Here is a 13,315-nt window from a genome sequence, read left to right on the forward strand (position 1 = left end):
CTTCATGTCCCACCATCATAGGGAAACCCTTGTTAATTCTCAGCACAAGTCAGTCCACAGACTCTTTGTGATCGTATGCCATTTATCTGGTTAAAATGCTTTGAATTGTTTTGCTTATTAGCATCACTTACTATTTGGAATGCAGTGACATTCAATGAAAACTCCAATGGTGAATGAGGAAGAGGTAATATCCAATTAAATTCACTTATGAATAGCAGGTGTCATTGTGAAGGCATCATTGATGGGTTTTGTGCTCCTCAATTTTCCTAACGATAAAATTCCTGTTCTCTGGGCTGTCCCAAATTGTAGGGGTCCCAAAACAGTTCAGAAAGTTTTTTGATGCACTGCAGCTAAATTAAAAAATCTATGTCATCATAGCTCTTAAAGACAAAAAAAAAAGACTTCAAAGCATTCAAGCCAAGTGGTTTCCACCTGAATGAATATTTGCACACCAAGGTTAGCAAGATAGTAACAGATAGAGCTTAACTGCACCCTACTGAGTGAAGAGTGCCCTATCAGGCATGTTCATGCAAGATGTCTCTAATAACATGTAATAGCATGGTGGTTACGTCTGGGATAAGACTAGTTATCTCCCCTATAAATCTGGATGCAATAGCCTGTGTGGACATCCTATTTGCCCCTAGATCCACGCTCTACCCTATCAGCTGCCTATAGCCTATCTTTATGGACAGCATCAACCGGAGGCCCTTGACCTCTTGCTTATGATTGTGTTTGGAAGTGGGAGGTCCTGGCAGAGATGGGAGGATGGAAGGCATTGAAGCAAAGGTATTTATTCCCCAGACCTCTCTGTAGGGCTGTGGGTTGGCAGTGACTCGTCTCAGGCCCTCTCCCCAGCTTCCTCCACCAATTCAAGTTCCTGAAACCACTCATTCCTCTTGCTCCTTTGGGCCCTGGTTCTCCACTGTTGCCAGCCCAGGGATGCTTCACCAAGCCTCACTGGTTTCCTTTAACCCTGTCCTGGGCTCTGTAAACAGTCTCTTCATTAAACTCTCCATTACTCATGTGCCATATGTTTCTTGCTGGGACCGTGACAAATGCAGCTCTTGTAGATTCTGTCAAACAGCATGAAATGTAATTCCAAGAAGTGCTTGGGGAAAGTACTCGATTTCCCCTAACCCACACTCTGAGTAGAAATGAGCACTTGACCAACCAAGAATTTATTTGGGTTTTTGAGAGTGTTTTTACTGTCTTTCAGAGATGACTCTAGTCATCCTGTTCATGACTTGGTGTCCTTTCCGGTTGTACCCCCAAGAGATTAAGTAGCACTGATACACAAACTCACTCTCCTCTAAGGCCAAGGGTATTGGTATTATTGGAGGGGGTGGGGGGGAGTGCCTGATACTCAAAAAAAAAAAAAATCTGACATTAAAGAATATGTCATAACAATACACATTCCATAAAGAGCAGTTAGTGTCACTAGCACTACCTTATTTTTGACTTGTAGTAATTGTTAAGTGGATTAAGGGAGGTCTTTGGCACTCCTAACTCTGGTCTGCAATAAAACATTAAATGTCTTGTCTATCCTTCCAGTGCCTAGTAACTTAACATGAAAAATCCAAAGTTGCGTGAAATTGATAACAGAAAATGCATTCCTTGCCTTTCTCCTTGTAACCAGTCTCAAGAAAAAGTAAAATGCTTTCAGATCCTTCTCATATGAGAACTTATAGGGCTAGTATGAGAACAGAGATGGTCAGGGCATTAGATGTTGGACATAGTGAAAGTTATTCGTGGAGAATTTTAGGTAGTCAATGAATCTCCAGTCAGGGAAGTGGAGTCACTATGAATATTATGAGATAAGGGCTTTATTATAGGAATTAGACCTCACACAACAGCAGAAGTAGAGGTTGGAGGGGAGTTGGAGGAGTAGAAAATAAGTCACAAACTACACCTTCTGAAGCATTGGAATGGTAGGCAGGTCAGAGCAGGAATATCTGAGAAGCCACTGGACCACAAAAAGGAAGCTTGTGGAAAGGTCTAGGAACATGTTGCCTTTGTGGAGCTACCGCCTCTGTGGTTCCACCGTCAAGCATCTGGTAAGAGGCCTAGCACTGCTGTTGGTCAACAAGGCCAACCAATAGGAAGAAGAGCAGGAGGCAGAGTAGAGGAGAGTTTGGAAAAGCTGTAACCTCCCAGGCTCTCCCATGCTTGTTCATCACCATTTATCCAACATGACTCCTTCTGGGAGTAATGGACACTGTTTCCTTTCTATCTTCCAGATCTCAGGCAAGTTCCTTGGTTGGCTCTCACTTGGAACCACAGAAAAGGGAATTCTAGGAAATGTATTTCCCAGATTAACCAAGTCAATACAGCATAATCCAGCACAGTTCATTCCTTTTCAACTATACATTCCTCTTCAAGCATATTTAACTTCTGAATAAAGACAATAACAAAATCATGCTTCTACCTAACATGGAACAATTGTTTGAAAGTGTACAACCTTTCCTACAGAAAGGACACATGAAAAATCTCCTATGTCGCTTTATCCACATTTTGGTGACATTCATTCCTCTTCTGAATCACACTCCCACTCTGATAGCCTAAAACTTAAATATTGAGATGTGAGGTTAATCACTATGAATACGTCTTATGTTAGTAGAAAAACTGGTTAAATATGTCTATATCATCTATATATCAATACATTTATATAAAAGCAAGAATGGATTTATCACTACTACATTCCTCATTTCTGCAACTGACCATGTGATTACTGGTATTTCTAACTTCTTTCTTCCACTGTTTATTCCATATCCCTATTTTTTCCTAAGTTGGTCATAGTTCCTTCTTAGATGAGAGTCTCCAAACTTTGTGCATGAAGGGTTTGAACATTAATAGTTTACTGTTCTGATGTAGCTTTCCATTAACTTTTATCACAGGTTATGGGAATACTAATACACAGCCCAGAGGAACTCTGATTCTAGATATACTCTTCTCTGACCCATTGTGCAGTAGCAACTTAATTTCCCCTTGATAATCAGGTCTCAGTACAGTAATCTCCTTTTTGCCTATTGGCTCAGTGACTTGAAGCCAAATGGCCAGGTGGCAGCTTCAACTTCCAGCTTAATGGATTTGTTGAATCCCCTGGTGAAAGCATTCTGCCTTGGGAACTAAGGACTCAATGGGTTTAGCCCAAAACTAAAGGGACAGGAAGCAAAATTTCACTAAGGGTCACTAAGGGTAATTGTGAAAGGACCCACTCCCATATCCATCCCTTGATTACCAGACCTGAAAATCTTGGCTATGGGAAAAACAACATATATTGATTCCTATACTGTACTGGAGAGTATTACCCCAACTTTACAATATTGCCAGCCAGCTGGACCCATAACTGAATCTTTAGTTCTGTCAGGTCAGCTGCTTCAGCAAGATGGGAAATATGGTAATACCAGTAAATTCTGTGAATACAGACCATTGTTGAACTTACTTTGATACAAAATGAATTCCTTGGTCAGAAGCAATGCTCTGTAGAGTAATGAATAAGACACTCTGCAAGTCCATAGATGGTGATTTTGGCAGAAACACTCTGGGCAAAGAAGAAATCCATATTCAGAGTAAGCATTTATTCCAAGGAGAACAAAGCACTGCTCTTCTATGATGGAAGTGGTCCAAAGTAATCAGGTGGCTGACTGGTTCCCCTGGGGAATGGTGCCATATTTGGCACTCAGGGCTGGTCCCTGTTGTTGGTAGGTTGGGAGCTCAGCATAGGCTATAGTCGGATCAGCCTTGAAGAGTGGAAGCCCTTGTGGCTGAGCCCATGAATATCAATGCCAATAACCAAGGTTTAATCAGGAAACTAGAGCCACTATGACTGTTATTGGATAAGAGATTTATTACAGAATTAGACCTTATGCAACTGTGGCAAATACTTGAAGTTACAGCCAGAAGGGAATGTTGGAGGAGCCAAGACAGAGTTTCCAATCAGTCCTTCTGAAGCACTGGTGCAGGGTGGACGAGCCCAGGCTTGCAGGGAAATCTAGGTGACCTTACAGGAGCTGCAAAGGGGAAGTTTTTGATAGTTCTGTGGGAAGCTGTGGCCTCTCTACTCCTGACTCTGTGCATCCTCAGCCAAACATCTGGTTTTGAATGTGAGAGTCAGGTCTAGTAGTTGGAAAGAAGAGCTAGATAAACAATGGAGAAGAGAAATGACAATTGGCATCCCCTGGGCACTTCTGAGTCTGTTCTCCACATATTTGACTGAAAGACCTTCGAGTAATGCCTATTGCTTTACTTTTATTTTCCAAATCTTGCACTAGTTCAGTTTTGCCAACTTTACTCCAGGGACACAAAGGGAATGGGATTCTGGGAAATGTAGTTCCATTTTAACCAAGTTGATCTGGCACAATCCAGCACAGCCCCAGAGGAAAAGACTGGTTAATCATTCATTCATTAATTCAAGCAAGAACTATATTGTGCCAATAAGACTCTAGGTACTCATTTTGCAGAGCTTAAAAACAGCCTTAATGAACTTGAATAATAGTGGGACAGATATTATACGTGAATTTCAAACACTTAAATCCATAATTATAAACATGATAGTGTAGTGGTGGAAAATAAGATGAGACCATGCGAGAGCATGACAGAGGAAGAAACCTTAGATTGGTCAGAGAATATTTTGCTGAGGAATGACATCTAACCTGAGACCTAGAAAAAATGCAAGACAATGTTTCAGAGAAAAGTAAGACAAAGACATTTCAAAATGTCTTGAAAGGAGTTGAGGACACTTGCTATAGACTCTTCCTCACCTGCCATTTTATTTGGAATCCACTCCAGAGTTTTTTTACCCCTTCACTAAAACTCATGATGTCAAGGTTACCATCAAGCCCCTAATCGCCAATCCAGTGGTTAATTCACAGTCCTCACCTCACTTGACCGCTCAGCATTACTTGTGCAGCTGATCACCTCCATTTTGAAACATCGTCTTCACCTGGCTTCCAGAACGCCAGTGTTTGTCTCTATGTGCTATGCCTCATGACAGCAAGGGCTTTGGCTTGTTCACTGCTGTATCTCTAGCGGCAAGGACAGTGTAGGCCCAGAATAGGCACTAAGCATCAATACTTAATGAATTAAAGGAGTCTAGGAAAACACAGCTAGGGATATAGGAAAGGGAACAAAAAAGAATGGTGTTCTAGAAGCTAAGTGAAACAGTTATTTTAAGAAGGAAAATGTAATCAGCCATTTAAATGCTGCTGAGAGCTGACTTTTGCATTTGGCACTGTGGAGGTTTTATTTATTTATTTATTTTTAAAATTTTCATTGAAATATAGTTGATTTACAGTGTTGTGTTAGTTTCAGGTATACAGCAAAGTGATTGTTTTATATATATATATTTTTTTTTTCCCTTAGATTCCATATGTATGTGTTAGCATACTGTATGTGTTTTTCTCTTTCTGACTTACTTCACTCTGTATGACAGACTCTAACTCCATCCACCTCACTACAAATAACTCCATTTCGTTTCTTTTTATGGCTGAGTAATATTCCATTGTATATATGTGCCACATCTTCTTTATCCATTCATCTGTCGGTGGACACTTAGGTTGCTTCCATGTCCTGGCTATTGTAGATAGTGCTGCAATGAACATTGTGGTACATGACTCTTTTTGAATGATGGTTTTCTCAGGGTATATGCCCAGTAGTGGGATTGCTGGGTCATGTGGTAGTTCTATTTTTAGTTTTTTAAGGAACCTCCATACTGTTCTCCATAGTGGCTGTATCAATTTACATTCCCACCAACAGTGCAAGAGGGTTCCCTTTTCTCCACATCCTCTCCAGCATTTATTGTTTCTAGATTTTTTGATGATGGCCGTTCTGACCGGTGTGAGATGATATCTCATTGTAGTTTTGATTTGCATTTCTCTAATGATTAATGATGTAGAGCATCCTTTCATGTGTTTGTTGGCAATCTGTATATCTTCTTTGGAGAAATGTCTGTTTAGGTCTTCTGACCATTTTTGGATTGGGTTGTTTGTTTTTTTGTTATTGAGCTGCATGAGCTGCTTGTAAATCTTGGAGATTAATCCTTTGTCAGTTGCTTCATTTGCAAATATTTTCTCCCATTCTGAGGGTTGTCTTTTCGTCTTGTTTATGGTTTCCTTTGCTGTGCAAAAGCTTTTAAGTTTCATTAGGTCCCATTTGTTTATTTTTGCTTTTACTTCCATTTCTCTAGGAGCTGGGTCAAAAAGGATCTTGCTGTGATTTATGTCACAGAGTGTTCTGCCTATGTTTTCCTCTAAGAGTTTTATGGTGTCTGGCCTTACATTTAGGTCTTTAATCCATTTGGAGTTTATTTTTGTGTATGGTGTTAGGGAGTGTTCTAATTTCATACTTTTACATGTAGCTGTCCAGTTTTCCCAGCTCCACTTATTGAAGAGGCTTTTTCTCCACTGTATATGCTTGCCTCTTTTATCAAAGATAAGGTGACCATATGTGCGTGGGTTTATCTCTGAGCTTTCTATCCTGTTCCATTGATCTATATTTCTGTTTTTGTGCCAGTACCATACTGTCTTGATTACTGTACCTTTGTAGTATAGTCTGAAGTCAGGGAGCCTGATTCCTCCAGCTCCGTTTTTCATTCTCAAGATTGCTTTGGCTATTCGGGGTCTTTTGTGTTTCCATACAAATTGTGAAATTTTTTGTTCTAGTTCTGTGAAAAATGCCAGTGGTAGTTTGATAGGGATTGCATTGAATCTGTAGATTGCTTTGGGTAGTAGAGTCATTTTCACGATGTTGATTCTTCTGGTCCAAGAACATGGTATATCTCTCCATCTGTTTGTATCATCTTTAATTTCTTTCATCAGTGTCTTATCGTTTTCTGCATACAGGTCTTTTGTCTCCTTAGGTAGGTTTATTCCTAGGTATTTTATTCTTTTTGTTGCAGTGGTGAATGGGAGTGTTTTCTTAATTTCACTTTCAGTTTTTTCATCATTAGTGTATAGGAATGCTAGAGATTTCTGTGCATTAATTTTGTATCCTGCTACTTTACCAAATTCATTGATTAGCTCTAGTAGTTTTCTGGTAGCGTCTTTAGGATTCTCTATAGTATCATGTCATCTGCAAACAGTGACAGCTTTACTTCTTCTTTTCCGATTTGGATTCCTTTTATTTCTTTGTCTTCTCTGATTGCTGTGGCTAAAACTTCCAAAACTATGTTGAATAATAGTGGTGAGAGTGGGCAACCTTGTCTTGTTCCTGATCTTAGTGGAAATGGTTTCAGTTTTTCACCATTGAGGACGATGTTGGCTGCGGGTTTGTCATATATGGCCTTTATTATGTTGAGGAAAGTTCCCTCTATGCCTACTTTCTGCAGGGCTTTTATCATAAATGGGTGTTGAATTTTGTCAAAAGCTTTCTCTGCATCTATTGAGATGATCATATGGTTTTTCTCCTTCAATTTGTTAATATGGTGTATCACGTTGATTGATTTGCGTATACTGAAGAATCCTTGCATCCCTGGGATAAATCCCACTTGATCATGGTGTATGATCCTTTTAATGTGTTGTTGGATTCTGTTTGCTAGTATTTTGTTGAGGATTTTTGCATCTATATTCATCAGTGATATTGGTCTGTAATTTTCTTTCTCAAAGTGATTGCTATATATATATATATATATATATATATATATATATATTTTTTTTTTTTTTTTTTTTTTTTTTTTTTTACATTCTCTTCCATTATAGGTTATAACAAGATATTAGGTTAAAAAAAAATACTGAGTATAGTTCCCTGTGTTATATAGTAGATCCTCGTGGGTTCTCTCTTTCATATATAGTGCATATATTTTAATCCTAAACTCCTAATCTGTCCCTCTCTCCCCCTCCCCTTTGGTAACCATAAGTTTTTTTTCTATGTCTGTGGGTCTCTTTCTGTTTTGTAAATAAGTTCATTTGTATCATTTTTAAGATTCTGCATATAAGGAATATCATATTTTGTCTTTCTCTGTCTGGCTTATTTCACTTAGTATGATAATCTCTAGGTCCATCCATGTTGCTGCAAATGGCATTATTTCATTCATTTTTTTATGGCTGAGTAATACTCCATTGTATATGTGTACCACATCTTCTTTATCCATTCGTCTGTTGCTGGACACTTAGGTTGCTTCCATGTCTTGGCTATTGTAAATAATGCTGCTGTGAACATTGGGGTGCATGTATTTTTTTTTTAAATGTTGTCTTAATATATTTTCTTTACTGCCTAGGTCATTCATTCAAGACCAAGTAGCACAGTAGTATTCCTATTAGGGACCACAAGTCCTAATGAAAGAAAATGATCACTAATTCTCTTTATTTCCATTGGTAAGTTTGAATTCAGTTTCAAAGGTTTGAAAGATGTTTTATTATTTTTTTTAAATAAATGTATGTATGTATGTATTTATTTATTTATTTATGGCTGTGTTGGGTCTTCGTTGCTGTGCACGGGCTTCTCATTGCGGTGGCTTCTCTTTTTGCAGAGCATGGGCTCTAGGTGCGTGGGCTTCAGTAGTTGTGGCTTGCAGGCTTCAGTAGTTGTGGCTTGCGGGCTTCAGTAGTTGTGGCTCATGGGCTCTAGAGTGCAGGCTCAGTAGTTGTGGTGCATGGGCTTAGTTGCTCTGCAGCATGTGGGACCTTCCTGAACCAGGGCTCGAACCCATGTCCCCTTCATTGGCAGGTGGATTCTTAACCACTGTGCCACCAGGGAAGCCCTGAAAGGTGGTTTTTTGTTTTTTTTTAAAGTATAGTTGATTTACAATGTTGTGTTAATTTCTGCTATACAACAAAGTGACTCAGTACATATATACATTCTTTTTAATATTCTTTTACTTTATGGTTTATCCCAGGATATTGAACATAGTTCCCTGTGCTATACAGTTGAAAAGTTTATACATTTATATCCAGAAAAATGATAGAGCTGGGAAGTCATGATCAGGAAGATGTGTTCCCTCCTGTGCTCACAACGTGTCTTACAATAAATGGATGGAGAGTTACGTAAAGTTAAGATCACTGGATGAGATGGACTTGGGATCAGGCAAACAAAATCAGAAAAGAGAGCCCTCTGAAACTGATGATCATAAAAATAGTGGCTAGAATTCACTGTAACTCAGGCCACATCACAATTTGGAGAGTGCTTATAAATGAAATGAAGCTGCATCCTTTCATAACATCAGAAAACAGCTACTTTTTTTTCTCATGCTAAGTTCTTCCTTCTTTTTATTGGAGTATAATTGCTTTACAGTGTGTTAGTTTCTCCTGTACAACGAAGTGAATCAACTATAGGTATACCTATATCCCCTCCCTCTTGGACCTCCCTCCCTCCCCCTCCATCCCACCCATCTAGGTCATCACAGAGCACCAAGCTGAGTTCCCTGTGCTGTATACCACAGGTTCCCACTAGCTATTTTACACATGGTAGCATATTTATGTCAAACCTAATCTCTCAGTTCATCCCATCCCCACCTTCCCACCCTGTGTCCTCACATCCATTCTTACATCTGTGTCTCTATTTCTGCCCTGCAAATAGGTTCATCTGTACCATTTTTCTAGGTTCCACATATATGTGTTAATATAAGATATTTGTTTTTCTCTTTCTGACTTACTTCACTCTGTATGACAGACTCTAGGTCCATCCACAACTCTACAAATGACCCAATTTCGTTCCTTTTTATGGCTGAGTAATATTCCATTGTATATATGTACCACATCTTCTTTATCCACTCATCGGTCGATGGACGTTTAGGTTGTTTCCATGTCCTGGCTATTGTAAATAATGCTGCAATGAACACTGGGGTACATGTGTCTTTTTGAATTATGGTTTTCTCAGGGTACATGCCCAGTAGTGGGATTGCTGCTTCATATGGTAGTCCTATTTTTAGTTTTTTAAGGAACCTCCATACCATTCTCCACAGTGGCTGTATCAATTTACATTCCCACCAACAGTGCAAGAGGGTTCCCTTTTCTCCACACCCTCTCCAGCATTTATTGTTTGTAGACTTTTTGATGATGGCCATGCTGACTGGTGTGAGGTGATACCTCATTGTAGTTTTGATTTGCATTTCTCTAATAATTAGTGATGTTGAGCATCTTTTCATTTGCCTCTTGACCATCTGTATATATTCTTTGGAGAAATGTCTATTTAGGTCTTCTGCCCATTTTTGGATTGGGTTGTTTGTTTTTTTGATATTGAGCTGCATGAGCTGTTTGTATATTTTGGAGATTAATTCTTTGTTGTTTGCTTCATTTGCAAATATTTTCTCCCATTCTGAGGGTTGTCTTCTCATCTTATTCATGGTTTCCTTTGCTGTGCAAAAGCTTTTAAGTTTAATTAGGTCCCATTTGTTTATTTTTGCTTTTATTTTCATTACCCTAGGAGGTGAATCCAAAAAGATATTGCTGAGATTTATGTCAAAGAGTGTTCTGCCTATGTTTTCCTCTAAGAGTTTTATAGTGTCTGGTCTTACATTTAGGTCATTGATCAATTTTGAGTTTATTTTTGTGTATGGTGTTAGAGAAGGTTCTGATTTCATTCTTTTACATGTAACTGTCCAGTTTTCCCAGCACCACTTACTGAAGAGACTGTCTTTTCTCCACTGTATATTCTTGCCTCCTTTGTCATAGATTAGGTGACCATAGGTTCGTGGGTTTATCTCTGGGCTTTCTACCGTGTACCATTGATCTATATTTCTGTTTTTGTGCCAGTACCATACTGTCTTGATTACTGTAGATTTGTAGTATAGTCTGAAGTCGGGAAGTCTGATTCCTCCAGCTCCATTTTTCTTTCTCAGGATTGCTTTGGCTATTCGGGGCCTTTTGTGTTCCCACACAAATTGTAAAATTTTTTGTTCTAATTCTGTGAAAAATGCCATTGGTAGTTTGATAGGGATTGCATTGAATCTGTAGATTGCCTTGGGTAGTACAGTCATTTTGACAATATGGATTCTTCCAATCCAAGAACACAGTATATCTTTCCATTCATTTGTGTCATTTTCAATTTCTTTCATCAGCATCTTATGGTTTTTGGAGTACAGGTCTTTTGCCTCCTTAGGTAGGTTTATTCCTAGGTATTTTATTTTTTTGGTTGCAACGGTAAATAGGAGTGTTTCCTTAATTTCTTTCTGACCTTTCGTTGTTAGCGTATAGGAATGCAACAGGTTTCTGTGTATTAATTTTGTATCCTGCAACTTTACTGAATTCATTGATGAGCTCTAGTAGTTTTCTGTTAGCATCTTTAGGACTTTCTATGTATAGTATCACGTCATCTGCAAACAGTGACAGTTTTACTTCTTTTCCATTTGGATTCCTTTTATTTCTTTTTCTTCTCTGATTGCCAAATCTATGTTGAATAAATTGGCTTAGGTGGACATCCTTGTCTTGTTCCTGATGTTGGAGGAAATGCTTTCAGTTTTTCACTGTTGAGAATGATGTTGGCTGTGGGTTTTTCATATATGACCTGTATTATGTCGAGGTAGGTTCCCTCTATGTCCACTTTCTGGAGAGTTTTTATCATAAATTGAAGCTGAATTTTATCAAAAGCTTTTTCTGCATCTAGAAATGCAGAAATGATCAATGATCATCATTGAGATGATCATTTGTTTTTATTCTTCAATTTGTTAATGTGGTGTATCATACTGATTGATTTGTGGATATTGAAAAATCCTTGCATCCCTGGGATAAATCCCCCTTGATCATGGTGTATGATCCTTTTAATGTACTGTTGGATTTGGTTTTCTAGTAATGTGGAGGTTTTTAGAGGACATTTTGTTGGAGTCTTTAGGTCAAAGGTCAGATTGGAGTAGTTTCAAGAGAGACTAGAGGAAGAAATAATGGTAGCTACTTTAACTCTTTTGAGGAGTGTTGCTTTAGAGGAGATTGTAAAATGGACAGTAGCTGGAGGGGGATATGGCATGTAAAGGAGCTTTTCGTTAATTTTTAAAAGAAATTTATATCCTGATGAAAAGGGTCTGTTAAAGAAATGAAGTTTGAATTTTCATAATGGAGAGGGATAATCACTGGAGTGATGTCCTTGAGGACAGGAGAGGAATGGGATTCCATGTGTAAGTGAACTGGTGGGCTTTGGACAGGAACACGGACAGTTCATGTAACAACAAGAGGGAAGGATGTTGGTGCAGATGTGAATAGTTGAGCGGTTATGGTAGGGAAAGTCTGTGGATGGGCTTCTGTGCCTTATCTCCAATTCTGGAGTCTTCTCCACCTCAGCTGTAAACACTGGAGTGCCCCAGGGCTCAGTCACTGACTTGCTTCTCCTCCATTCATTTGCTAAGATGATCTCATTTAGTCCCATGACTTCAAATATGTGTCTCATTTCCAAATGTTTTTATCCCTCCTCAACCTCTCAAACCACCGACTCATACCCAACTGTCTACCTAGTATATGTGCTCAGATGGCTAACAGGCATTCTAAGCTTAATGAGTCTACACCTGAGCAGTTGACTTCTCATTTCCCTTCCCACATCAGCTGCTCACCCTTCACCATGCATGCGTAACACCATGCACATGCTTAAACACCATTTAAGCCAAAATGTTGACATCAGCCTTAATGATTCTGTTTTTCTCATCATTCCACATTCACACTGTAAGCAAGGCCAGCAGTGACTTCAGTGTATATCTGAGATGCCAGTATTTCTCACAATCCTATTATATCATCCCAGTATGAGCCACCATCGTTTCTCACCTGGATTACACAATCATGATTTTATGGTCTCTGCTTCCACTCTTGTCTCCCTTTAGTAAAACTTCCACCAATGAGCCAAAATGACTCTTCAAAAAGAAAATCGGATCAGGCCACTTCCCTGCTCAAAACTCTCCAATGAGTTTTTCAAAATTAAATCTAAATTTCTTTCCATTTATCTGCAAGGCCCTCAGTGATCTGGTTCAAGATTAGGTTTCTAACTCATCATCTGCCCACCTTTCCCTTGTTCACTCTGCTCTAGAAGCACAGGTCTACCTGCTGTTACTTGGAAATACCAAACCAAGCACACCCCACCCCAGGATTCTGCACTGGCTCTTCCCTCTGCCTGCAGTGCATTTTACCCTGATAATCGCAGGGCTCCCTCCCTCACTTCTTCAGGTCTGTGTTCAGATATTCCCCAGAGAGGCCTTCCATGGCTACCATGTGTAAAGTAGCACGTTCCTCTGTCTCCTTCCTCTGCTTTGATTTTCTTCATTGTATTTATCACTTCCTAAAATTGTTGTGTGTATTTGTCTGTCTCCCTGTTCTTGCCAATAAAAAGTAGGCTCTACCAGAGCTGAGAGTTGTCTGTTTTGTCCACCACATATCTCCAACCCCATGCCCATAGGTCAGTACTCAAT

Source organism: Balaenoptera ricei, chromosome 1, assembly GCF_028023285.1.
Source record: "Balaenoptera ricei isolate mBalRic1 chromosome 1, mBalRic1.hap2, whole genome shotgun sequence".
NCBI lineage: Eukaryota > Metazoa > Chordata > Mammalia > Artiodactyla > Balaenopteridae > Balaenoptera > Balaenoptera ricei.